Below are 27,179 nucleotides of genomic sequence, written 5' to 3' on the forward strand. Positions count from 1 at the left end.
CGAATATTGGAGAAAGCAACTTTTGACCCACCTTTTATTTTAAGCTTGTTTTCTTACAAAACAACGTTAATCCTTATCTAAGAGTTTGTGTTATGTGCGTGTCACTTTAAAACTCGTTCAGTCCGTAGACCGGTGGATAAAAAACTAGCCCAGTCCTTTCATAAAAATGGACTGAACGCGTTTAGGGATCACACTCTTCATACAGGGTGGAAGGGGACCGATGCACCAACATTTAAGAGGTGATTCTGCATGTTAAATATAATAAAACTTTTATTACACTTTTCCTTCGATGAACCAGCTTAACGCAGGAAAAAACTGTCTTTGCCCAATGTTTGCAGCGCTTTAGTGTGGTAATGGCCAGAGAAATGTTAAAAAATGTTATGTTTTATTTAACGACGCTCGCAACTGCCGAAGTTATATTAGCGTCGCCGGTGTGCCGAAATTTTGTCCCGCAGGAGTTCTTTTACACTTAAATGCCATTGACCTGGCCCGGGATCGAACCCGCAACCTCAGGCATAGAAGGCCAGCGCTAAACCACCAACTGCGACAACCAGGCCGACATGGCCTGAGAGAAATAACCGATTGCTATACGAGCAGGTAGCTAAATATATTCTGAATAGTTAATGTATTGATTCTTTTTTGCAATTAAACCGTTTAGCCATGAATTTCAATTGAATAATCGTTAAAATAAATCTTGCAACGCAGGACATTGTTGCGCTTCATCGATTGAGTACAGCAGAAGGAGATGGGAAGGTAAGAAGTGCAAGCCGTGCTTGTTTAGAGTAGCAGTGCTGTTGCCAAATGCTTCATAGAAACATAACGATTTCCTCTAAAACGCTGAATGCTAGAGAAAAAACTTATTTAGATTTTTCAAATCTGTCCTCATGATCTATTATCAGTTTCATTTTGGTGCAGAGATTACCATCCACCCTGTATATATATATATATATATATATATATATATATATATATATATATATATATATATATCTTTATGGTGAATTTGCAAAAGGACTTACGTCTCTAGATGTAGTTTTGAGAAAATTAAAGAAAACTGTTTATGGCCTCGCTGAACCATATATTTATACAAGATATGTTTTTAAATTTGCGATGTATGTAAAAGAAATAGTTTTTATTATTAAAATTAATGCTTTTGTATGCTTCTCCAGATCCTAAAAGTTCAAAATATCAGGACTTAAGTTGTTTTGAAATTAACTTCAATCTTGCATCACAATTATTATGTTACTGACACACAAACATATTTAACTATATTTATTTATACCAAAAACATAACATAGCTTTATTCAAAATGTTGAACAACATTATTTTGAAAAATATGTTAATCACAAGAGCATAAAAAATTCTTAGGATGTTTTAAACGCGTTTCGTAGTTTCTTTTTTTTATTTCTTTGTTGTCTCCCATACGACATACTTTCGCCTAATTTTCCCAGAGGAAAGAAAGTATCCTTCACCGTCGGTTTACAAGCAACACACACTAAGCCAAAAATATTACTTCTGGGGAAAAAGGCTCTTGACAAAACTGAATCTTTAAACTATTATTTTAGCAAGTTGTTTCTCTTTATGTGTATTTTATTTTCCAATTCTAAGTTTATTCACATACATTATGTGCTTACTAAGCATGCGCAGTCCGTTATAACTGAAACTTGGAAAATTCAAGTGGCCCAAATTTTGCTTCTGGGTCTGTGTATTATTAATTCATTCATAGTGTTCTGCCCAAGGCACGTCTTTCACTGCAAACCCAGCATTTTCCAGTCTTTACTATTTTCTGCCCTTCTCTTTGTCTCCTCATATGATTCATATATCTTAATGTCGTCTATCATCTGATATCTTCTTCTGCCACGAACTCTTCTCCCGTTCACCATTCCTTCCAGTGCATCCTTCAGAAGTCAGTTCCTTCTCAACTAGTGACCCAGCCAATTCCTTTTCCTCTTTCTGATCAGTTTCAGCATCATTCTTCCTTCACCCACTCTTTCCAACACATCTTCATTTCTTATTCTGTCTGTCCATTACACATGTTCCATCCTCCTCCATATCCACATTTCAAATACTTCTAGTCGTTTCTCTTCACTTCGTCGTAATGTCCATATTTCTGCCCCCCATACAATGCTACATTCCACATAAAGAACTTCACTAGTCTCTTTCTTAGGTCTTTCTCCAGAGATCCGCAGAAGATGCTCCTTTTTCTATTGAAAGCTTCCTTTGCCATTCCTATTCTCCTTTTGACTTCTTGGCAGCAGCTCATGTTACTGCTTATAGTACACCCCAAGTATTTGAAGCTGTCCACTTGCTCTACTGCTTCATTTAGAATTCGCAAGTTTACTTTCTTTACGTTTCTTCCTATGACCATGGTCTTCGTCTTGTTTGCATTTATCTTCATTCCATACCGCTCACAGCTGTCACTCAGCTCCAGTAGCCATATTATCCCTTAGTATCATCTCCTCTTCTGCTAACAATGCCATATCAATATCAGCAAATCTTATGCACTTTATTCTTCTTCCTCCTAGTATCACTTCTCCCGTGCTCTGAAAACAGTTCTTCACTAAACCCTCCAAGTAGATGTTGAACAGGGTAGGTGATAAAGGGCATTCCTGTCGTACTTCTCTTCCTGTTTCACTTCCTTCTGAAAATTTCTTCTCCTATTCTGATGTTGACTCGTTGTTTCATATATACACCTTTTTCTCAGAGGTTATATTTTTTACTTAATGTGTTTTGCTTGTAAACCGACGAGCTGTTGCATTATTATTATTATTATTATTATTATTATTATTATTATTATTATTATTATTATTATTATATGCCCCCTCTCACCGCTTTTATTCAATATATACACATCAACTCCATCAACAGACATTGGCGACTAACAATTCATGTAAACATTTCGCTCTTCCGAAATTGTACTCTAGATACATTATTATATGCAGACGATCAGGTTCTTTTTGCTACAAATGAAGACGAGCTGCAATAATCAATATATCACCTGAATATAATAGCACAAAATTTCAATATGAAAATTTCCCCAAACAAAACAAAAATTATGGCGTTCCAAGGTAAACAGCCAGTTAGGAGTAAAATTTGCATCGGAACTCATACGTTAGAACAGGTAAACTCATTTAAATATTTAAGTTATAATTTGATATATTTACCTGTTACTGATATATCTGAAAATATTCAACATTTTAATGGAGCCTTAAGAACCATCAACCAGGTTTTCACAACCACGAAAACCCAAAAACATACCAGGTTAAAAGCTTATAAAGTTCTAGCAAGACCTGTCCTCATGTATGGTGTGAGGCCTGGACTGTCCGACACTCAGATGTTCAACGCCTAACAACTGCGGAAATGAGATTTCTAAGGAGGACTGCCGGCTACAGCTTGCTTGACTACAAAAGGAATTAATTAACTAATTACAAAATAATTGAAAATTACACCTATTTATGAACATCTCGACCACTACAGACAAAAATGGCTTAACCATTTCAATAGGATGGACCGTTCCAGACTCCCAAGACAAATTCTCCGCTATATACCACATGGAAGACGAACTTTGGGACGCCCCCTGAAAAGATGGACGGAGACCGTAACAGGCCACTAGGCCTAATACCTGCAAGGACAATGACGATTATTATTATTATTATTATTATTATTATATTATTATTATTATTATTATTATTATTATTATTATTATTATTATTATTATTATTATTATTATTATTATACACTGACATGCATGCAGTACCGATATTTCCAAATTATTCGCACAATGTTTCTGTTAAAGATGTTCAACCATTTTGAATATAGAAATAGAAGTTTTTCAATGTAACAACTACTGTTAGACCAATGTGTGGAAACTGATAGATAGACCTACATAATATGTTCAATGAAATCGTCTGCCCACTTATCGAATGCATTCACGATAACATATTATAACCAGTGGCGTAGCGTCAATGTAAGCTAAAAAGCTCAGCTTCCCCAGTTAATAATAATTTCATAATAAACCTGCAGTCTATGGACAAAATTATTTATTAATTATAATACAATTTATATTTACGCCTTATATATTGTGATGCGGCAGGTCAGGATGATTTGTGATGCAGCAGTAAACAAGAAGCCTGCACACACCAGCTTCCAAGCAGACTGGTTTCTTACACTCATTCTTCTGTGTAACCCACCCCGCAGATTTTCCATCCCTTTCTAACTAAACTACCCTGGTCGCAAGGCTCTCAGGAAGCTAGCTTTGACATTGAAAATAAGTAGTTTCCGAGTTATCCCTTTTCGTCAGTTGTGTTCCGTTGAAGTGTTAGTGTGCATTGTGGCTGATATAATAAATAGTGAGTGAAATAATTCCTAACACCAGTTTACTTGAATTTTTTAGGTCAATTCTATTATCAAGACTGACTTACGAACAAAAGTGTGACCTAAAAAACAAATGACCGACACCCTTGCTGTCAATGAAGGACACAACCAAAAGACAGACGCATAGTTACGTAATGATACTAATCCAGAGGCGTATACTGGTTAAAGGGTTTGGGCTACCGCTGACCCTATTATTACACAAAATATATCTAACAATTACTTTAATTTTAATTACTATGGTAAAACTAATAATACAAAATTATTACATTATGTTATATTATAAACTTTTTCTTTTGTAATTTCCTTGGGCTACCGCCGGTAGCCCCGGTAGCCCGCAAAATACGCCCCGTCTAATACTGTATCTATTGACCGTTAATATTGTGATTTCTCTAAGTATGACAGGGAGTGAGCTAGTGTTATACTATACGTGTCTATTTGATGTGTAAACCGTGAAATCATATTTTACTACGTACCATTTGAGGTCATGCCTTATTGGTGTTACTTAAGAGGTTCCAACCAATCTTCGACTGCTGACTGGACATTGACTACTATTTATTTTACGACTATATTTTTGTAATACGTTTTCTCATATTGCATGAAAGACAACTTGAATTAGCTTCCCCTGCTCAAAATTTCATGCTACGCCACTGATTATAACTGTGTGGGAGTGATTGTCAGTAGGCTATGGATCTTTCTAGCTAATATGTGTCACTGAAAAGTACTTCGTTGCCATGTGACCTGAGGCAATTAAAACTGTAGCCGCCGGCAATATATTTGGGTCACTAGTACTGACCTAGAGACCGTATTTCACGTGGCAGGGAATCGCGCTCAGAAGAACATGGCCACATTTCTGGTCCCTTACGAGGTCACAATTTTCTGTTCGAAGAGATGGTTCGGGTTTTCTGGATTTAGTGAAAACATCAATAAAAAGGTTATACAAACACTAACTGAATATTCTTTTACTATTATTCGCCCAATAACAAATCGAAATAATCAAATAATTGTAATATTTGCATTAGCTTGTGTTATTCCACCCTTTGTTTACGTTTAGAATTTCAATATACAGTATAGGGTAGGCCTACGTTTGTATATTTGTAACTATACAAGCAATTATATGTGCTATTTTGATGTAAGTATATACACTATCTCATCTCTTATGCGGATGACGTGAATATGTTAGGAAAAAATCCACAAATGATTAGGGAAAACATGGCAGAAGCAAGTAAAGAGATAAGTTTGGAAGTAAACCCCGAAAAAACAAATTATATGATTATGTCTCGTGACCAGAACATAGTACTAAATGGAAATATAAAAACTGGAAATTTATACTTTGAAAATGTGGAAAAATTCAAGTACCTTCGAGCAACAGTAACAAATCTAAATAACAATTGAGAGGAAATTAAACGCAGAATAAATATGGTAAATGCCTGTTATTATTAGGTTGAAAAGCTTTAATCATCCAGTCTGCTCTCGAAAGAGCTGAAAGTTAGAATTTATAAAACAGTTATATTGCCGGTTGTTCTGTATGGTTGTGAAACTTGGACTCTCAATTTGAGAGAAGAGTAGAGGTTAAGAGTGTTCGAGAATAAAGGTGCTTAGGAAAATATTTGGGGCTAAGAAGGATGAAGTTACAGGAGAATGGAGAAAGTTACACAACGCAGAACTGCACGTATTGTATTCTTCACCTGACATAATTAGGAACATTAAATCCAGACGTTTGAGATGGGCAGATCTGACAGAATTGAACTCTAGGCACATGACCCATTCCATTGTTTTACAAGTATAGTGAATAAGCAGAGAAACATAGTGAATATCCAGTGATTACCTTGTATTGGGTGTGCAGTGAGCTTCAAAGCAAATTCTGAGAGTTATAGTGACAGAGAAGAGAGATTGATTTACAGTGAAATCGTGAGAGTTATAGTGAACGTGCTAAAATAACTTGCAATAGGGTCTAGGCTTTTTTTTAAGGTTAATATAGCAAGTAGGATTCTACAGAATGATAAGGATATAATATTGATGTTTTGTTATTTGAAGTGTTGTATCAGTGACGAAGTGTGTTGTGTCAGTGATAAATTTTTATAGTTTATAGTGGTAGTGCAAAGTATTTGAACAGGAAATGTTTTTGAAGTGTTAGTGAAATCAGGATAGTGTCAGTGAAATGTGTCGTAGTTTCAGTGCAGTGAGTGAGTTGAGAGCGAAATGAGTGTAGTGCTGGAAGGTAATTTTACATGTATAAACATATCATATATACTAGTGGGTTTAAATTCGAAGTTATAATTAAGATAAAAATTAGATTTACTTTAAATGTTATTTTAAGTGATCGTGCTTCATTTAATTTAGGATACTCCTTGTTAATAATATTATACTATTTTTATATTATTATTAATTGTCATTATTGAGTGTAATTAGTTACCAATACCCCATTTGCAGTGTGAATAAATGCACACATTTAATTTATGAACGACTGTTGTCTTATAAGACTTTACGAGTAGTTTTTAGTTTTAACAATTCCATCGTTTTACAAGCTGATATCTTGGACACACCTGCCCGTTAAGTTAACTTCATTAATGATTTCGTGGGAGACTATTCTAGCCTATAGCCTGGGCCATCGAGTTTTTCTTCGGGTAGAACGTCAGTTTCGCTCTTTTCACTAAATTGTGGATTGCTGAATCAGATGGTTGTTGTATGCTAGGATATTTCCGTAGAAATGCACCACGACACTTTTCATTTCTCCGCAATATACCATACAATATCACAAGTGAAGAATCGTTGTTCTAATACTAGTATGTATTGTGTCTCCGATTTCTAAATAAGAGAGGGAGAGAAAGAGAACATTGTTGTGTTGATTCCCAAGAGAGTCTGTGTTTCATGTTTCATTTCCGAGTACTGAAAGACTTATTCTTTCTTCTTCAGTCGGTGACGCATTGATTTACAGACGTGTTATATACAAATAACTAAATAACGATCATAAAGATAACTTAATTATCAACAAATATAACAAAGATAAATAGAAAAATACAATCAGAAATAATATTTCTTTTTGTACTAAAGCACCGTAAAAATGATCGAAACTTCCAGTTGTTTATTGTTCATGTTGTTCATTCAGACACAACCGACATCGGATTTCATTAGTATTACAGAATTGCTAATTTTAGCGGACAATATAGTGTTAACCGTGTGTTCAAGTTAGAAAATAACGAAAAAAGAATTTATTCTAGTTTCTATAATCACTTTGCTCAATAAATCAAATGAGGATTTATATACGTTATGATTCTTATATTATTTATATTAATCCTTTCGACAATTTATTTAAGGTTTTAGTTTAAGTTCACAACAACAGGATCGTTATTAAGTTAATTTCATGTGCGGTAGTACAGAAGTCCCTGTAACTGACAAAAAAGGGACCGACGCAAAATCAAATCCACATACCTCATGGCATTAATAATTTGTTTAAAAATTGGGATATATTTTCCTCTCGCCACTCACAATGCATCAAACTTCCATTTTCACATCATAGAGAGACTCTTCATGAAGAAGTTTTAGATTTCCGGAGCTCCAATATCTGTTTTAGGTATTTACATACCCATGGAGATGAAACCAAGCCTTGCCCGCAAATTGAAGATTAGGGTGAATTTCACCGTTATTTCAAATCCACTCACAAAATCTATGCCTGACCACAGGATCATCGGGTCGTATTTCTTGCACAACTGTAAATTTGTAAGGATCTAACTTCAATAGCTTTGTGACAATTCACAGAGTACTTTCAGATAAATTTTCCTGTTTCCGCAGAAGACAACGAAGCGATTTTAGAGAAATTTCCAAGCGATGTTCACTGTCATCTAAATTTTCCTCGGTTGAGGACACTAACATCGTCTGTGTTTCTTGTCTGTAACATTTCCTGCCTTCCTGAATTTATTCATGAGGTCATAGATTGATCTGAATGAAGGGGGGGGGGAGCAACAGTGAATTGTTCAATGGTTGAGCTGTTTGGACTTTTTCCATTGCCAATTTTCAAAATTGTAGCACAAAGTTTCGAAGAGTGCATCTCTCTTCGTCGTCAGATGAAAACCTACTGTGGGGATCGTTACAAATTACCTATGAAGAAAGTCCAAACAGCTCAACCATTGAAGGTCATAGATCTTTGAGCCATTTTCAACCTTTCCAGATATCATTTTCGAACTTCAGGTGCCGAACTTGCTAACACATGTATATCATTTTAATATACCGAAGTACATATGAAGTTTCTATGTAGATATTCTGCGTCATCTCACGATGAAAGAGTAGTGGAACGGAGAAAAATTCTCTCCGCCACCGGGATTTGAACCCGGGTTTTCAGCTCTACGTGCTGATGCTTTATCCACTAAGCCACACCGGATTGATATGAGTGCACCTCCGCACATATGTGGACATTGTCCTACGTTCATAGACATCTGACGTAGTGCAGAGGGCAGGCCACTAGACGGAACCCAAGAAGTGGAACTTGAACTGAGACGATTCGATCCGACACCGGGATGGGAATCTGGTGTGTCTTAGTGGATAAAGCATCAGCACGTAGAGCTGAAAACCCGGGTTCAAATCCCGGTGCCGGAGAGAATTTTTCTCCATTTCACTACTCTTTCATCGTTGCTAACACATCGTTATTGTTCATAAACACTCACTGTGTAATTCTATTAGTTATCTGTGTGCCATTTTAAGCTAAAATTTTATTATAACCACGAATACACGAAAGTACAACCCGTGATGCCTTGGGTTTAATATACCCTTACGTACGCCATGTCCTTCGCCGAGAATCGAGTAGTCTCTGACTTAAGATACTCAGTAGCTTGCCGATAACTTAGCTTTGTTGCCGCCTTCTGGCTGGGTGATACTTCACTCACCCATTACTACGGGGGTTTTTAATACCGTCATGGGACTCGATATGACACTAGACTAACGCCAAGGGACTCTCTTCGCACAGGGTTAGTATGACGTCATTAAATATAATGGAAAACTACTGTAAATAAAGCAAAGAGCAAAAAAAAAAAAAAAAAAACAACAATTACAAGTGCATCGTTTCTTAAGAGGTTAGGTATAACTTACAGCAGTAAAACTTTTGGAAATCAACATTTTTCCCTCCATTACTGTATCTTGTACAATAATGAAAATTGGTATGTATAAAACACTGTCCTGCTATCTGAAAAAAATATTTTTACGATTTAAAAAAATTATATATATATATATTTTTTTTTTTTCAAAATTCAAAATGGTGACAGTTCACTGTGCAGTGATGAAGCGTTTCTCTCATAACTCAAACTTGTTAACTTATTCATATTCTCCCTCTTTTATTTTATTGCTGAAACTCATGTTTACAATATTCTTTAATAAATAATATATTTTTTTTATTTTGTGTTAGAAGAAAATGATATTTAACCCTTTTTTTTAAATAAATTTATTTTTTATCAGACAATCTATCAAAGGTCTTCCATCATATTATAGATATGGCATGCATAAATACACACAAAAATGTCATCACAGAATGTTGGATAGTTTTTTAGTTATGTGGGAAACGCTTCATCACTGCACAGTGAAATTAATTTTGAAAAAAAAAAGTGTAAATAATTTTTTAATCGTAAAAATATTTTTTTCATATAGCAGAAGGACAGTGTTTTACACATACTAATTTTTACTATTGTACAAGATACAGTAATGGAGGAAAAATGTTGAATATTTCCACAATTTTACTGCTGTAAGCTGTGCGTAACCCCTTAACAGTACATGTACTCCTCTACAGGATAAATATAGCAATGAAGTGTCGAAGAAGAATTAAACGAGGCCGGCTTCGAAGTGAGCGAATAATGGACGATCTCCAGCAAACGGCAGTAGATTTATTTCTGCTGGCAGAGTTAAGGCCATAAAGCCTTCTCTTCCACTCATCAGTATAAGAACAATAGCAAATATAAAATGGCAGAAATACAGGAACAATATACTAATAATAATAATAATAATAATAATAATAATAATAATAATAATAAAATGAAAACAAGTTTAGTTACATGTAATTCTAAGAATCAAACAATTACAGTAATGTGAATAGAAGATAGTCAGCCGAAAACTCGTATGGTTCGGGCATGTGGGCGAAAGAACAAGCGCAAGCCGAAACAGTACATATGCAGAGAATCGAGTTCAGGGCTGTGGAGTCGAAGTCTGAGTCAGAGTCTGGGTCGGGAACCATTTTGATAAAAATGTGACAACTCCAACCTCAATATAATGTCTTTTTATTTTGTGGCCTAATATTATTTATAAATCGTTCGCTGTCGTATGAGCCGCCTGCGGCCTCATACCCAGAGAGATTTGTATTAGTGCCTGGTGCTGCGCTCGGGTGTGGGTTCGATTCCCGATTGGGCTGATTACCTAGTTCAGGCCTGCAGAACTGTAGCTCTTGAGAGCGACTGCGTTCCTCCCCTCTTTTACCCCACCCACCTTTTCTACCTGTGCGGTCACGGCGTTCTAGTTACGCTCGGCTGCATCAACATTCATTCTCGGGGCGGAAGTCGATCATCCCCAATAGAAGTGGAGTGAGGCTGACGTCATAGTTCCCCTACTTTGCGAGTTCTGCAGGCCTGACCTAGTTGGATTTTTCTAGATTTTCCCCAACCTAAGGAGAATATTAGGTAATATAATACGACGAACTCTCGACCTCATCTTGACAAACACTACCTTGCTATCAACGCTAAATAACCTAATAGTTAATTTTTTTTATTTTAGTTGATTATTTAATGACGCTGTATCAACGAGACGTGTGGAGAGGAGAGGAGAGGTCAGTCCTAGCGCCAGAGCCGTATGTGTTAATTTGCTTTGTGTAGTGGATTCGCCATAGATTACCTGGCATTCACCTTATGGTTGGGGAAAACCTCGGAAAAAACCCAATCAGGTAATCAGCCCAAGCGGAGATCGAACCCGCGCCCGAACGCAACTTCAGACCGGCAGGCAAGCGCCTTAACCGACTGAGCCACGCCGGTGGCTCCTAATAGTTAATACAGCATCGTTAAATAACCAACTAAAACAACGTACTGTCACCAATTGGAAAAGGTATTTCCGTAAATAAATGGACACGCGAGATTATTCGCAAAGTAAATATGATAGACGTAGCAGTTTGGCATACGATTGCCCTTTCCTGAGGAGAGCGTCAGCAGGGTGTTTCTATGGCGACCGAATGCCGTCATACAGAGCGACGCGACAGGTTAAGTTCCAGAAACGTCAGACAGTACAGAGAATTATACATGAAATGACGTGACTCATGTCACATGAGTACCATTTTACGCCTGCTTCCTTACCATGATTGCAGTGTAATTCAATACGTGCGTCAATAACTCAAAACAAAAGTAAATCCAGATAATTAATGCTTTCCGCAATTGAGAGTTTGTGACTTAAGGATCTAATAAAAGCGGTGATGATGACATTGACGCCAGACGCCATTGACCCAATTCGGAAGAATTTTAAAAATTGAATCCTAGTACCGCAATGTAGAAAGAGAATATCAGAGTATGAGAGCAGTGATTGTTACACATGACAATCAATAAACATAATCGGATTCGAAGTAAAGGTAACATCACAGTAGCTAGTTATATTTTTTCATTAGTGGAGAATCTGTGTTATTGATTGTAATACTAATAATCTAAGCCGGTGGTTTCCAAAGTGTGGGTCGTGTGAAGAGCAGAGGGGGGTCGCGACATGGTTTACAAAATAAAACAAAAATGCCTTATTAATAGCACATTTATTTTGTACCTTAGAAACACAATCTTGAACATAAAAATAAAAAGAATGTTTCAGTAGCTGTGTAAACCATAATTAATTACCTAGCAGTGGATAATAACTGCTGATTCTCGGCCAACAGGTCACTCAGCTGAGTGCGCTCCTAGTACAGGGACATCATTTTATTTTTACTAACATTTTTAATATCAACCTGGCTATACCTTTGGATTAAAATTCTAGAACCGTAAACACCGCTTGCTCCCTCTTCCAAGCCTGGAGTTCGATGATACTGGCGTAAAATACAAGTTACTTTACTAGGTATAGGAGGGAAGAAAAGTAGTTCATCCATTTATGTAAACCAGGAAATATCGCAATTTTGAGTTTGATCATTTTCATTAGGTTTTTGTTTAATCAAAATACAGTACTGTATTAACACTTAGTGTTTTTACTCACGAATTGAGCTATCCATTCGGACATATTCATTATGTAGTGTATATTATACTGTTACAGCACATTAGCGTACAATTTAGAGAATGAAGTTAAATTGAAAAATAATCATGATATGGATATTTAAACACATTTTTGAAAATGGTGGCCGTTCATTTCGATACAGGCTTCAGTTCTTTTGTGCATATTATCGCACTATGGACTATTGTACCTAATTCCAATTACCAGTTTCGTCCTTCGTACGAGTAACTCATGTTGAAATAATTCTATACCTACTCTATAAAAGAGTACCTTACGTACTGTAAATTTAATCTTCACTTCTGCCCGATCCGAACAGATAAAATTACTCAGAAATGCTATCTATTGTCCGTTCAAGTGGTTTTGTCGCAGGGTCGTAGAAAGGGGGGGGGGGAGATCACGTGACAGTTAATTACTTAACGAGGCCCTTTTACTGAAGTTATTTTAAACAGTTGTATAATATTACGTAGACGTCCAATTCCTAATAGAAATTAATGCTTTCAGAAAAGAGCTAAGACAGCCCAGCTACTAGACTTTACAGAGGGGCGAACAGAAGCAGGTGGGGGAAACCAGGATGCGACGTAGGCAAACGGACGACAGCACCTTTGCGAAAATATGATCCAATATTGAAAGCTCTTTCGTCACTAGAAAACGTGAACATATTTCTGGAACGTACTATACTCATTAACTCAGTACTGCATACGCGGCCTTGGCTCTGTGTGGAGAACGACTATATGAGCTAGAGAAGATTAGGGAATTAAGTCTTTGAACAGTTTGCTGTAAACAAATTCAACTAACCAAAATTCAACATCTCCATGGCTGGGAAAATTAAAACAGTTGTCATTCACCTTATCAGTACAGTATCTTCAGTTGGGCATTTGTTTTACACCTCTTCTTCACAACAGGCAGCCACGAACCTCGCAACCTCTCTCCTTACTGTGAATAATCTTGTTGAACCTCGTATTGCTGCCAGACATTACGTATGTCTTTACGTAAGGAAATAGAGGCAACTAGACATAGATATACTTAATTCTTCCACTACATAAAGCAAATTAACACATACGACTCTGCCGCTAGGACTGACCTCTCCTCTCCACACGTCTCGTTTTCAGCTATCAAGTTAACTTGCGCGGATAATGCTAAACGTTCCTTCCTATTGCAGACCTTCGACACATCCACCACGTCTCATTTTTTATTGTGTTTCAACTGTTGTAGTCCGAGAATATTTCTGTAAAGTCTACCATAACCATTACACTTATACTGATTCTTAACTTAGGTAGGTTGTTGTTTAGTCAAATGTCCGAAGACAGGTTTGAACCTCTCAAGTATCACCAATAAGGCATCACTCATGAGGCAACTAGGCCAGGAGATAATGGGGTAGAGTGGCCAGTTACTTTCCCCCTCCAATGCATACATTGCCGATTAGCTACATATTCCACTAATCAGACTTCAGATGCGTACAAACAATTCTTCCTTTGAAACATATCGTCAAGTGAGATGTACTGCCTGATAATAGGTGTACATATCAGCCAGAACCTCAATCTGAGTACTTAGGTAGGTTATAAACGCAAAAACAACCTCATGGTTTCACGTGGTGATCAAATGCTTTATGTGCCATTATTTTCTAACAGATTTGCCATTATTAATACACGTTGATCCTTTAAACAGGAGTTCGAGTTACACTGTAATTTATCGAAATAGAAAATGTTAAAGTTTGGCTCAAAAAAAGAAACTGGCAGATTGTTGCGAGTGGAAGAGATTTTTCAAGAATTTTCCAACGCTTCAAAGTACTGAGAAATTAAAAGATGAAAAATTAATTGAACGTTTCCTCATTTAATATTAACAATTAGTTTATAATTAAAATTTTATAATACAGTATGAATTAATCAATTTCAATTACAATTTTTCTCAACTTTTCATATCGAAATATGATCGTACAGAAAATTATTAATATATAAAGTGGGTCAAAAGTTGCTTTCCCCAATATCTGTATACGTGTATAAGTATGAAACCTAAGAACGAATATTGGGGAAAGCGACTTTTGACCCACCTTGTATTTTAAAATTCCGCCTTTTTACGTAAGTAATAAATTAACAGTAGTTTATTTTTAACATATCCATGGAATCAGAAGTGATTTCCTTTTATTGCGTGCTTACTAGAAAAAGTTAACCGTCAGAAATTTCTGAACACACTTGCATTGCTGATCTTACTTTAAAGCTAATGTAGTTTCTTTGTCGACTAGCTTCAGGATATAAGCTACTGATAAGCAGCACTGTGTAAACAATATTCATTATATCTGACAAGATAAAGAAGACAGCGTCAAGAAGGTTATTATGGGTCGTATATATTTCTCACAGAATTTTAAGAAAAAAAGTGGATAATTTTCATGCACAGTATTTCAAAACATTGCAGCAAATGTTTGGACGTGGATGAGTTATCTTCTTGCGTAAGGAAGTACGTAACAATAGAACATTATTCAAGTCGACTTTACACAGAAAAGTAAGAATATATTATCCTTACTCAACAGTCTGTAATACTGTAAATTTAAGAAGACGCGCAATATAGTTTGTCTTACATATATGTACAGTTTCCCTAGAAAAGAATGAGACGATTGAATATTCCTAAGTCTCAGATGTAAAACACTGCGCATGATCGGAGACCACAGCACTGATACACAAGATAACGAATATTGAGCTACTTAAATTCAGGCTATTTGGTTTGTTACTAGCATCATTTCGAAATTCACTTCAAAAACTGCAAAAAGTATGGTAATATGACGTAAACAATAGATAAATAGGGACCGGATTTTTATGTAATTACATATTATATTCCTTTCAACCTAACCGTATATAAGCAATAAATCTTTGCGAATCTTGTAATTACCATTAATATATTAAAATTTGATACTACATATTTTTACATATTTACCCTACATTGCATATTATGGCTTGGTGTTACATAAATCTGCATATTTAGGGGTTTTATTCATTTTTACTTTCTAAAAGAAAAAAAAAAAACTTCTACTGGGGAAGTTTACAATTTGAAATACACAGATTTAAAAAGCCTTTTTACCTACCCAAGAAAGAATATATTTCGGTACGAAACATAAACGTCCTTAGTTTCAGGAAGTAATAGAGGCACTCACCCCATACCGCCCACTGTAAATATGAATGAACTAAAGGCAACCTTTCTCAAACAACTACCTTGTATTGTAAAAATCACTCGGGTAGCGTTGTCTTCATGCGGTGGAGTAGGACGAGGACGACATGATTTTTCTCGAACTGTAATTGTTCTGCACACGTTTTAACAAGCCGTTTCCATGCAATTTGCAACCTTATCCTCCTCTTCCTAATCCTTCCAGGGAAAACCCGTGTCAAGTCTGACATTAGCCCCAATAAAGTAGCCGACTTTTGAAAAGAATCTGAAATAAAGGAACAAACTGGAAAGATGTTGAAAGATTATTGTTTGACTTCTTTACTTTAAATTTAGTAGACCTATTCGGAAATGGGATTTTCCGAGCAATTAGAACCTCGAGGTTGGAATAATCCTCCTTTCTGAATGAGACAAGAGTGTCACTTTTCAAACAACAGTTTGTAAATGCCTATAGTTTGAGGTTTTAGTAAGTACTTTGTTTCTTACAGGGAGCAGCTGAAATGCATGTGTCCCACATCTCTTATTTTCTCCTAATCCAGTAAAACGAAACAATGCTTACAGTACTGTTGTGTCATTAATTTCACTCAGTTCTCTAGTTTTAGTACTTACAGTATAAGGTGCAAATGAGTTTATCTACTGCTTTTAACTAACTAAAATGGCCTCTGTATCTTCAACCCTAACGACAAAAATAAAATCATGGATTGCGATGGACGAAGCTTTCACTACAGATGGAAAAAATAGTAATGTGTCAAGTGTGCAGTAAAAAAGTCGGGTGCTTTATGAAATCACAATTGGAGAGTCTCACCTATCCTGTACCTGCCAGATATAGATAGTAAATATTTTCATGATTTTGCATATTTTGGTACATATTCAGCTTATTTTTCTTACATAAATATGTACATATTTCACACCTTGATATTACATAAAAATCCGGTCCCTATAGATAAATATATACATAAATCATGTAGTTATATCGATATTGGATCTTCATGACTAGATCCACACTCCGCACAGACATGAAAGCTTTCGTGTCGTCTCTTTTAAGTTTGCTCCAATCACTTCAGTAGAAGTAGATCTTTTTCCACCATGAAAAAACGTTCTCTCTGACAGGCGGCTCACTATGACAGTTGACAACTTAAAAAAGCATCTTGTTGTGACATGTAACCAAGGAAAGTGAGTACCGTATGGGATAGTTTATTAAGTGTTTGTCTATTTTTGTCTGTTTCCATAATAATAAATGCCTATTTCACTGCCTATTTTTACTATTTTAGTGCCTATATGCCTGCCTATTTTAACCAAAATAAATGCCTAAACATCCGGGCTCTAGTAATAATAGACAACAGAATCACAAGGACTGCGCAATGGATCTTGTGAATCGTGTGCTAATTTGTAAGTGGTGGTTGAGAGGATTAAAAACCTTTAACGGTACCGACGGGAAAATACTGAATGACAAGAATGATATTTCAAAGAAGTAAGGGCATGGCTTCTGTATATATTTGTAAACTATAGCGAGGAACAATATTAACTTTTAGCACCTAAAATTCCGGGCTCTACAATAATTGATAAGGTCACAGAACAGTTCCTGGCTCCTCTACTATACCAGCTTTCATGCGCAAAAGAAGAAGAAATACAAGGCAATGACAGAAATTAGTAGCTTCACTTAATATTTATTTATTTATTTATTTATTTATTTATTTATTTATTTATTTATTTATTTATTTATTTATTTATTTATTTATTTAAATCCACCACCAACAGAAGCAGGCTTCCAATTACAGGTGGCTTACATAGATACATACACAAAATACATAAGAAAAAAAAAACACAAACGAAAGAAAATACATAACGGTAATAGATGCTAGAATACAATATTGCAGTTAATATAGTGCCAAATGTCAATATAATGATGCAAAATTATTTAAAAACTAGAGTAAAAACATTATAATACACTTCTTCGTAATTTAAATAACTAAGGAAATACAATTCTTTTTAATATTGTATGAAATTTTTCAACTGTTAAACTGAAATATAATTAAGAATCACAGTTTAAAGACAGAGAGTTGTAAGTATTACACATAACAAACAATGGAGAGTTCTTGAAGAAAACAGTTCTAGGAATTGGAATTACAAAAGGTTGCCTACGACGTAATTCTGTTTTTTTTTTACAATGAACTGAAGGAATTTAAGAAAATCACAGTTATTCAATATCCCGTTAACAGTCTTATAGAGTAAAATTTGACTATTTATTAATCGTCGAGATTTTAAAGTTTTATAATTAAATTAAAAAAGTAACTGATTATATGAAATTTGCTTGTCATAAGACGACATGTTTTTTTTAAATATAAATAACATAAAAATCTTTTCTGTATCCTTTCTATTTGCATCTGATGGGACTGGAACTGAGGTGACCATATTACAGACGCATACTCTAGCTTACTCCTAACTAGAGTTTTATACATAGAGTATCAATAGTATTTATATAGTTTAATTCTTTTGTATTTCTGATTATAAATCCTAATTTTCTATATGCATCAATTACTACGTGATTTAAGTGCATTTTAAAACATAAGTTGTGTGTAAAATAAATACCCAAATCCTTAAATGATTCTACTCTAGGTAACTTCACACCATTAATTTCATACGAATTTTGAGCAACTGCCTTATTTTTAGAATACGTCATAAAGCAACATTTATCAAGATTTAACAGAAGAAAATTATCGATACTATATAGTCTGTCCAAATCATGCTGTAGACCTTCCTTGATATTCGTTGAACACTTACATATGGCAACCATGTTTTTCTATCCATTAGTCAACCTATTTCCGCATGGTATCTTAGAGGTAAATTATACTTTGACAGACAGGTAATCTTGTACAGCAGCAAGAAAATGACATGCACTGCCCTTCAAGTGTGCAAATGTTTTGTTCTGGCAGAAGACACCGTTCTTATTGTTCTACCAAGCATTCCATTTCCGTGTTTCGTCGTCCACGCTATTAACTTAACTGTATAACCTTAATCTTATTCTTCCTCATTTACGGTATAGGCTCGTAGCCTGTTCCAGCTGCGTCGAGCCAATGTTTTCTCGGTCTTGTAACGTTTAGTTTACCGGACGGTATAATATTATAATGTACGTACTCTGTAATATGTTCATCTGGCATTCTATTTACATGATACGTTTATTGGGATTTCTATTTTTTAACTCTACTGCCGATTCTATTATTTTTATTTCGGTCCGTATACTGTACCTTGATTTCTTATCCTCTCTTCGAGTACAACCTACCACTGTCCGCATTTCTGATGCTTCGATTGTGTTAATACTAAAAAAAAAAAGTACTCCAACCACGAGAAAGTCTCTGGGGAATGAGACGAAGCGGGGCAATGCTGTGAATAAATGTTGATGTCATAAGATGTCATAAGGTTACACAGGTGGGTATTCGTATCACTATTGGCTGGCTCTCACAGTACAAACAATAACATCGATACACTCATATTGATACTAACCTAGTTACAAAATTAGATCACTGTTAATCTCCTGGTCTTTTAATCCTTCCATACAGGAAATAACATATGCAGGAGAGCGCATGGTTTTAAACTGACGTTATAATGATAATATTATCTATCTACTTCGCTTCAATAGATGACGCAATAGTAAGCACATTCCTTTCACGGTTGATCTCCTGGTTGGAGAACAGTATCTTTCTTTCAATGTGTCCATTTTTCTTTCCCTATACTAATGGTCGAGTGCACCATTCTTGATCAAAATTTTACCGCGATAAAGTTCGCATGTCACCCTGTTCAATCTTAGTATTCGGTGAATCAACCATGATCAAAATAAACGTGGTAGTTTACCGGAGTAAAACTTAATCACTTGCGATGGAGTGAAAGAGTTGAGATCGTACGCTACAAGGACATTTAACATTGTGATTGGAGATATTTCTAACATTCATCGTATCACGGCACTACGCATTATTAAATGTGTCGGAAATGAAATAACAGACAAACAAGGAATACTAAACAGATGGACGAAATATGTAGAAGAGTTACATGAGACAAAGACTCGTCCAGATGACTTAGCTATAGAAGATGAAACCGTATCAAAAGACGAAAAAGGATTTTCAATTTTAAGGAAAGACGTGGAACTAGCGCTTAAGGAAATGAAGAATGGGAAAGCAACAGGAGCTGATGGAATTTCCAATGAATTAGTGAAATGCTTGGGTGAAGTAAATCCATGGCGCTACTGCCCTGGAGGGCCAATACCGACCAGCCAGCTGCTGGCCTCACATCCACATGCCGAAGCAGAGGTGGACGATCATCCAACCAGTATGGAGATATCGTGTGGTGAGCACGATGATCCCCCCCCCCCCCAGCCGTTACGGCTGGTTTGCGAAACCGGATTTTCGCTATTTATCATAGCTCCCCAAGTGCATCACGATGCTTGGTGGGCACCGGTCCCATACACTGGCCGAAATGTCATGAGAAAATTTCTTCCCCCATGAGGAATCGAACCAGCGCGCATTCTGTAACGCGAGTCCTCGGCAGGATGCCTTAGACCACTACGCCACGGCGCGGGAGCTTGGGTGAAGACAAGAAGCAAGTTGTATCATTATGCAACGAAATACATGAGAAAGGTGAATGGCGTGAGGATTTTACGGAGACCGTGTTGCTTCCAATACCGAAGAAAAATAATGCCAAGAAATGTAATGAGTTCAGGACTATCAGCCTGATATCGCACTCGACGAAGATTCTCTTGCGAATACTAAATCGACGTTTATATTCTAAGATGGAAGAACAGCTGAAAGAAGAGCAGTTTGGCTTCAGGAAGGGAAAAAGTACGAGAGATGCAATTGGACTGCTACGAACAATCGGCGAAAGATTCCTAGAGAAGAAGACAGAAGTGTATGTAGTATTTGTGGACCTAGAAAAGGTTTTTGATAGAGTGGATTGGAATAAACTGATGGAGATCCTAGAGAGAACTGGCGTGGATTAGAAAGAGAGAAGACTGTTCAGTAATCTTTATACAAAACGAGTCAAAGTCAGGATAGGAGAAGAAATGTCAGAAGGAAGTGAAATTGGGAGAGGAATACGTCAAGGATGTCCTTTATGACCTGCTCTCTCCAACATATACTTGGAGGATCTAAAAAGAACTGTTTTCAGAACATGCGAGGAGTGATAGTAGGAGGAAGAAGAATAAAGTGCATAAGATTTGCTGATGATATGGCGTTGTTAGCAGAAGAGGAGATGATACTAAAGGATATGCTACTGGAACTAAATGACAGCTGTGAGCAGTATGGGATGAAAATAAATGCAAATAAGACGAAGTATATGGTCATAGGAAGAAAAGTACAGAAGATAAACTTCCGAATTATAAAGGAGGCAGTAGAGCAAGTGGACAGCTTCAAATATTTGGGATATACTATAAGCAGTAACATGAGCTGCTGCCAGGAAGTCAAAAGGAGGATAGCAATAGACAAGGAAACTTTTAATAGAAAAAGGAGCATTTTCTGCGGACCTCTGGAAAAATAACTAAGAAAATACTAGGTAGTGAAGTGCTTTTTATGGATTGTGGCATTGTATGGGGCAGAAACATGGACATGACGACGAAATGAAGAGAAGCGAATAAAAACATTTGAAATTTGGATATGGAGAAGAATGGAACGTGTGAAGTGGACAGACAGAATAATAAATGAAGCTGTGTTGGAAAGAGTGGGTGAAGAAAAAGTGATGCTGAAACTGATCAAGAAGGGGAAAAGGAATTGGTTCGGGCAGAAACTGCCCACTGAAGAGTACACAGGAAGGAATGGTGAACGGGAGAAGAGTTCGGGACAGAAGAAGATATGAGATGATAGACGACAGTAAGATATATGAATTATATGCGGAGACAGAAAGGAAGTCAGAAAATAGGAAAGACTGGAGAAAGCTGTGTTTGCAGTGAATGACCTGCCCTTGGGCAGAACACTATGAATGAAAATTTTAATAGGCTCCTCGTCTGAAATGAACTTGCCTAATCTGTGTTATCCAGTAAAATGTATTTCATTAGTAATAATAATAATAATAATAATAATAATAATAATAACAATAATAATAATAATAATAATAATACTTTTTGTCGTCATATATAGCCTGTTACCTGGAAATAAAAAAAAAGAAAGAAAGAAAAGGAAGCGTAAGGTAAATAAAATGACAGTGGATTCCACTAGTTTCTATTTTTACAATCAGATAATACAGGTAAATAAGGAAGAAAATGCTATTTTTGTGTGCTATGGCACGTAGGTACAAACCTTACAATAATATAATCTCAACGCGGAATCACAAATCTGGTGTGAAATAGTATTAGAATTTAACTACTCGTGTGTGGAAGACAGCGATCTTCAACTATTTTAAGACATTCTAACATGACACTGGTTGTTCCTGTAGTGCTGAAGGAGATATTAATATTTCTGGAATCAAGGCCTTGGGATACGAAGAGAAATTACATCCGCTCGTGGATGGAGGTCGTATGGGATACTGACGTCACTTTTCACAAGAAGGATGTTCGTCGGTGCGTGTATTAACGACAATATTACGACGACCAGAGGAAAAAGAGAAACACAATCACCACTGGAAAAATGGGGCGGAAGTGAAGAGAAAGGAAACAACTGGGTCAACATCACGTGACATAATCTAAGCTCAACATTATTTAGCGATAGTCTAATTCCCGGAGTTTTTCGTTGCAGAAAACACGAATACTCATTTGACGATATTTATGCATCATAATTCTGCCTTGTCTTAGGCCGCGATTACAGTGTTCTTCCCTCCACTCCAAGTTCAGTCATGACTTCTGCGGTGTCGTACTTAGCAGTACTTCTCATAAATTTCTTTCACATGCTGTGATCTTCTGATGCTCTTTATGACATGGGCTACATTATAATGATGTTTAATATTGTGTTGATGAATGCCCTTTAAAATTTTAGAGCACAATAAATATATACTATTGTTTCCATAAGCACAAGAAAAATACGTCTCATCCCATTCTTCTTTAAACTACACGTTTCCTTTAGTCGGACCATCGGATCTGTGCCCCCGTAAGATATGCGAATTGAACTCTAATTCCTTCTCAGCCTCGGTAATTCATTTCCCTCCTTGCATTCCCATCTCTCTCCCTTTCTGTCCCCCACTTCACAATAATTTTGGCCTTCTTTCGGGACAGTTTACAATATTTGCACTTGCAGTCCAGTGTTGTCAACTCAACATGAATATTGTAGCACGGAGTGGCGAAATAAATATTATTAAGTACGTAATAGCATTTTGCGATGAAGAGAAACAAACAGGTCAATATCTGTTTCCTATAAACCAGGCAACGAAAAGAGCAACTGATATCACGGGTGAGGCTTATTTTATTTCAATTGATTATGTATTAAAATTATTTACTTAACTAATACTAATAATACAACATTTTATGTAATTTATATAGACAGGTCAGAACTCCTAATAAAGAAAATCAGGAGAGGGGGAGTCTGTGCAGGAGATGAAAAGCTAGAATCACCAGAGAAGAACAGACCAAGGGAACTTTTAATTATTGTATATGATATGAACCGATGTATTTTAAGATGAAAGATACAAGAATTTTATGCCGTTCAGAAAGAAGTTTCAACATTGAATAAATTACTGAAAAGTAATAATTTCCAAGGTTGGAGAGAAAAACTACGGAAAGTGATTCGAGAAATGGGATTTAGGTTTTAAAAATGTAGAAATACAAGATGTATTTTGATTGAAAGAAATAATATTGTAGCATGGAGGATCAGTTATTTATGACACCGTTTGACGGAAGTTTGGCACCATCCCTATTCGGCAAGGTTCGTGGCCTGCTGTTTAACGTGGTGGGAGGAAAGCGGGTGGAATGGAGTGAGTACAGGCGTTAACTTTTCCAAGAACGACGACAGCGCTGGTGGGGCACAGATCCGATGGTCCGACAATACCTTTGAATAGAGCCATGCTAACTAGCTATATGTTACGCCACTGGTAGCTGCTTGTACAATGTACTTGCAAAGGGTTGGTTGGGATGGGGGATGTGTATTCCTTGCCTGCCCCTGCAACGCCACTTAGTAACAGGCATCGCGATGACATTTCTGCCGACGCGTCGGCTGGACTAGAGGAATGCTAACAGAGACAACAGGAATGTAACGGAAAATCTGCATAATTGCCATCTTTGTATATAAATTTCAATATAAACTCATGAGTATTGTAAATAAGAGAGTCCATACGGAAAGCTAAATTCTGCGCCTTACTCATATTTTTCTTTCTAGAGTGGTTAAAATTAAGGCTGGTTCACAATAAACCGGGAACGAGAACCAGAATGAAAACGAGAAGCTGAGGACGTGAATATGAAAGTTTTTGATTCACAATATACCGAGAACGTAGAAGACTATGCATATCGACATGCATGTCAGTAACGATATGTGAAGTCGATATTACGCATTCTGATGTTATTTGTGTATAATTGACCAATGGCGTTCTCTCATGAGGACAAGGCAGCCAACATAAACACAGGTTAACCAACTTCGAAATTTCAACTGAAACATTTCATTAGGTACGGTACTATAAATATGCCCATGCATCTTTATTATCACAACCTACGAGGGGGATCCAGGAAATAACGACCGTTCACGCATACCCGCCGCGCAGCTGACTCCCCTTCCTTGTTTGAAGGTCAACTGGCTTCCTTAACATGTGTTCTCATAATGTTGTGAGTACTGGTTGCAACAAGTCGCCATTGTGCATTTTGTGTTACTTCAAAATGAACGACGTGATTGATAATCCCGCCGACTGTGAGATGAGGAGTGTGATTCGATTTTTGAATGCCCACATTTGAAACCTGCAGAAATTTACCGGCAATCGAAAGAAGTGTATGGTGATACTGTAATGAATGAAAGAAATGTGAGAAAATGGTGCGAAATGTTCAACAATGGGCGAACAAATGTCCACGATGAAACTCGACCCGGACGCCCATCACTCATCACAGAAGACCTGAAGACTAAAGTGAACGACAGAATCTTGCAAGACAGGCGCACATCACTCGACGAATTGCATATTGCCTTTCCTGACATTTCTCGTTCTTTGCTTGGTGAAATTGTGTCGCAACATCTTGGCTACCACAAAATCTGTGCCCGCCCGCACACTGCTGCTTCAACTCGAGAATTGCTGGATCAATTCGGTTGGGAAATCTTTGATCATCCGCCCTATAGTCCAGACCTTGCTCCTAGCGATTTTCACCTTTTCACTAAGCTGAAAGACTTTCTGGGTGGTACGCGTTTTGGAAGTGATGAAGAGTTGAAGAAGACAGTGAACACCTGGCTTAATGAACTGGCGGCAGAGGAGTATAACACGGGAATTCTAAAGCTAGTGAACAGATACGACAAATGTTTAAATGTAGGTGGTGATTATGTAGAGAAGTAAAGGAAGCTTCAGTTATGTAACAGACTTTATTTTTTTCAAATAAATATATATTTTTTTAATTATTACAACAAAACGGTCGTTATTTCCTGGATCCCCCTCGTATTTTAAGTCTATCATAATGTACAATAATTAGAGAAGAAATATTTGTAATAGAACAAAAATGAACACAACAGTAGTTATTGAATTGAAGCATGAATATGTAGTGTGTAATACAACCAATGCAGTAATAAAAAATGATTCACTTACGATCGGTGCTCAAAGACGCAGCTATTGAAAACCACGTATTCTCCTTCATTTTCTCATCTTTATACGAGGCGCGTTGCTTATCGTAAACGTGAGGATTTTCTTCAACACTCAAAATTAGAATCTCAACAAATAAAACTTGCTCCATGATGTACAGCACAGAACAAAATAATGCATAGGTTATGTCACGGTCTTCTTGCTACAAAATACATGACGACAAAATAGCTTTTAGATGGTAATAGAATGAATCTAATGGGCTGTGATCGGAAACGTAAACGCCAAAGTTGAAACTTTGCCAACTCTCCGTTCCCGATCCTGGGCTCCGGCAAGCTTTTCGTTAATTGTGAATGCTCACATTTAAATGTACACATTTTAACAATTTTACAGTTTTCGTTTTTGTTCCGATTCTCGTTTCCGGTTTATTGTGAACCAGCCTTTACCCGTATAAGATTCATAAGCCCCGTTTCTATAAGAAGTAAATGTTCCCCCAAGTAAGTTTTAGTTTATAACGAAGGAAGAGGACTTTCAGTAATAAAAACAAGAAATCACAGAAAAAGGCTGTAAAATATTTAAAAATTATAATCTCGCAACATACATATAATTAGAAAAGAGAATATGATTGTTTATGGATAGTGAATGCTATTTTGTTCCTGAACAGGGTAAACATAACCTATAACTAGAGCCCTGATAGATAATTAATTATGCATTACCATGTGGCCGCAGCGCAATGAGTTCTGAAATTGCAGAATTTTTTTTAGTTGAAGTTACCACTGATTACACAACAACTTAAGATTGATTTTACTAGTGAAAAATGCAATATTATTTTGGAGATCTACGAAACAAAATGGTTAAACGAGCGTTGAGCGACTTCCGCAGATTTTGGAATAGACACCGAAGCACTTAGATTAGGTTAGGTTAATTTAGGCTTTATTATCCCGTCAAGATGAAGGTGAAAGCGACTGAGTGTGACTTTTTGTTTTTTATATATTGGCAGTTCAAGTGCGTCGATGTCTTCCAAAATCGGCGGAAGTCGCTCAACGCTCGTTTCACCCGAATATTTCACACTTTTATCACTGCCAATGTTGCGCTATAAACCAATTTTCGCAAATCTAATGTAACTTGCTCCGACCGGGAATCGAACAGAAAACCACAATTTAAGTCACACAGAGTTAGTGTGGACTCAATGTTGGTTATTTCGAATAATGCGAATTTCAAATTGCCGTGTCACTTTTGTTTTCATGATCATGATCGCCTCTAGATTGCATTATTTCACTCAGATCCGAATTAGTTTGCATGGTTACCACGATATTCCTTTCAGTACATCTCCACGACGCGTATTACCTATGTTTAATTTACATTGTTTTCTACATTTTAAGTTATCAACAAGTCATTTCATGTCACGATTTCTTACCGTTTCAATGAACTCCATCCTTAAGCACAAACGGTCGCACCGAAATACATCTCCGAACTTCCAACTAGCAAGTCAATCACAACACGATTACACAGACAACGCCGTTCAAATGGAAATTCAGAATGTAATCGCACCAGCGACCTCTAGGAACAACTCTGTGGATGATGTTACGAACAAGCGACTTCTATTATCCATTGATTAAAATAAATTTGTTCATTTTAATAAGAATACAAAACAGTAACCTGAAGTTAATATTAAAGTGCTATTTGATTACTTCTACGAGTATTTTCATTTCAAAAGTACTCTTACTTACTCACTTATGATCAGGGGCAGGTATTTATGGAGATTAATTTTATCATTTGTGTTATTT

At 36.5% G+C, this 27,179-nt stretch overlaps 1 protein-coding gene across 1 annotated transcript in view; it reads right to left on the reverse strand.

Moving 5' to 3' along the window:
• Nucleotides 1-26,887, reverse strand: part of LOC138700227 (ferroportin-like) — a 191,087-nt gene extending 164,200 nt beyond the window's left edge. The window contains exon 1 of the mRNA XM_069826694.1: nucleotides 26,810-26,887. The gene's annotated coding sequence lies outside the window, so the exon portion shown is untranslated. The remainder of the gene's footprint in view (nucleotides 1-26,809) is intronic.
• Between the last annotated feature and the right edge of the window lie 292 nt (nucleotides 26,888-27,179).

This window comes from Periplaneta americana, chromosome 5 (genome assembly GCF_040183065.1).
Source record: "Periplaneta americana isolate PAMFEO1 chromosome 5, P.americana_PAMFEO1_priV1, whole genome shotgun sequence".
Taxonomy (NCBI): domain Eukaryota; kingdom Metazoa; phylum Arthropoda; class Insecta; order Blattodea; family Blattidae; genus Periplaneta; species Periplaneta americana.